Genomic DNA, 2,509 nt, shown 5'->3' with positions numbered 1-2,509 from the left:
ATTCCTGCTCTTCCCCTCTGCCTGAAAAAAGCAAGTTTTTGTCACAGCTTCCTGGGAAAGGCACAGCCACTCAGGCTCCATGCCAAGTGGGGACTGTGTAAGACAGAAGAGAGTGGAGACAGCAGATCTGCTCCAGGACCCCACACAAGCTGCAACTACTTAGCCACAACCTGGCTTACACAGCTGTGCTCAATCTCCCTGACCCCAAACCCAGCTGCACAACATGTCACACCCTCCCCCTTCCCCCCTGGTGCCTCACCAGAACCTCACAGTATCTTGAAACCAGTGCCGATAGGGAAGCTATTTCAAGCCCAGAGAAGTCATACCTGACAGACTAAGCTTTGCGCTTTGTGTGCTGGCAGAATTGAGATGGTGTTTTGTATCTCTGTGTATTTTTGCCAAAATGACTAAGTAGTCCCAAAGATTCAGTACTTCCTGGAGGTCAGCACATCTCCAAGGAGGACACCTCAGGGGAAGGAAGTACTCACACACAGGCTGTCTTTAGGGAGACATAAGCTCAACAGGCTCTTCTCTGTGGTCTGGAGAGAAAGGTGCCTCAGAAAGCAGTCAAGGCAGAAATTAACTTCACAACTCGAACTGCCTTCAGAGGAGACCTCTTCTCTCCATATTTCTCCACTGTCTACACAGAGCCCATAGAAAGATCTGCTTCAATAGCTAAACACATTTTTTGTGATTGCCCCCACAATTCAACAGTGGCTTTGTCATGGGACTAATCACACGCACGTTAATCACCTGGCTTCTCTCTGCAAGGCAGCTCCTCCATGAAAGGTTTCCATCTGACAAGCAAGCCCTTCGTTAATCTAAAGAACTAAAACGAGCTCCTTCTGAGTCTTCCAGTTATGCCAGTTATCCAACTGCATTGAATGCAATGTCTGAACACAGCCAGTGATGGGACTTTGATTGGTGCGGGATACCCAGCGGCCTTCTGCAGTTATTGGGAACAGAAAAACTACTCTCAATTTAACCTGTGAAAAAACAGATTTGAAAAACAGTCATTATCACTGCTGCCTCAGGGACGTGAAAGCTTTTGTTGCAGTTCCCCACAAGTCTAAAACTGGAGTGTTTAGCTTGTTCTTAGATGTGTGGCTTCCCAAAAGTTTGTAAAATTATGTATCCTCCATTTCAAAGTAGCTTTGCTGTCTGAAAAGTGACAAGATAGTTTTGAATGACAGAACTGGTCTATTAGAAAGGTCTAATTTTATTTTTTTTTTATTGTCATTAATCATTCGTTTAGCAGGTTAGAAAACAAAAATGACATTTCGATAACATTTCATCATAGTTTATACAGAACTGGTTGATGCATGGTGTCATCTTCTCACCCAAATCCACAGCCGCCTTCCAAATCGCAGATTTTAGGAATTACAGTGCACGCTGGACTAAATTCTTTCACAATGTAAGGCACAACTACATGATCACAAGTAGTAAACACAAACACTGAAAATTGAACTTAAGAGAATCGAACTTCAATTAAAGAGAAACAAAACCAAAACACACTCATGCAAAAAAAAAAATCTATCTACACCTACCAAGATGGTATGATCCAGTTTAAAAGAAGTGCAGTACTCTCTGTAGGTAAAACTGCAACATAAGGCTATTATAATACATTACCTCTAAATACTGGGTACGAACTTAAAACTTTTTCCATTTATGTTTTATACAATTATACAGAAATTAAGTTGTATGAGCAATATTCACATCTGCAATAATAAACTGATTATTAAAATTCAGAAAAGAGGCAAACAAGACAATGTAATTTGTGGCACGCATCCATTACAGAATACCATTCATCAAGTTCACATCTCGAGTACCGAAGAAAAAAAAGACGACTAAATTAATGGTACATTTGGTGAATGAGGCTATCTGTAGCCAAATGACAAAGCTGCATACAAAATTGTTTTTACCCAGTAGACCGCGATTATGAAAGCCTGTGGTTATGATTTATTTCCTGTCCAGCAGCTAGGGCTTGCAAGACTGAAACTACAGAAGTTAAAAGAATACAACAGAGTTTAAAACAACTTGAAACTATTGGATACTTTCAAACACATTTTTAAAAAAAAAAATAGACTTAACCTTTTCCTTTTTGGCGATAAACTTTTGCAATTTTGGCATTCACTATAACTTATACATAACATGACAGTGAGCAAACCTTATTAAACATACCTAATGTTTGAATTTCACGCTGAGAGGTAGTTTAAATGAAATCTTAACGTAACGGCATCAAATGGTGGGGTTTTATGATTTTTTTTTGTGTGTTTTTTTTTTTTTTCCTTTTCTTACAAAAGTGACAAATCCTATACAAGCAGCATTTTGGACACATTACTATAAAAAGTTCTGGTATTTGCTAACCCAGCGAGACATTCTTTCAAACATCCCTTTTGCGCCAGGAATCAAGCTTTAGCGTGATACAACGGAGTACTTTGCCATAAAGCCAACAGCAGGAGCCTGGACCTGCCAGCGCTGGCCTGTTGACATATATGGATGAACACTC

This window comes from Charadrius vociferus, unplaced genomic scaffold (genome assembly GCF_000708025.1).
Source record: "Charadrius vociferus isolate BGI_N301 unplaced genomic scaffold, ASM70802v2 scaffold72, whole genome shotgun sequence".
Classification (NCBI taxonomy): Eukaryota; Metazoa; Chordata; class Aves; order Charadriiformes; family Charadriidae; genus Charadrius; species Charadrius vociferus.
This window is presented reverse-complemented; position numbering follows the sequence as displayed.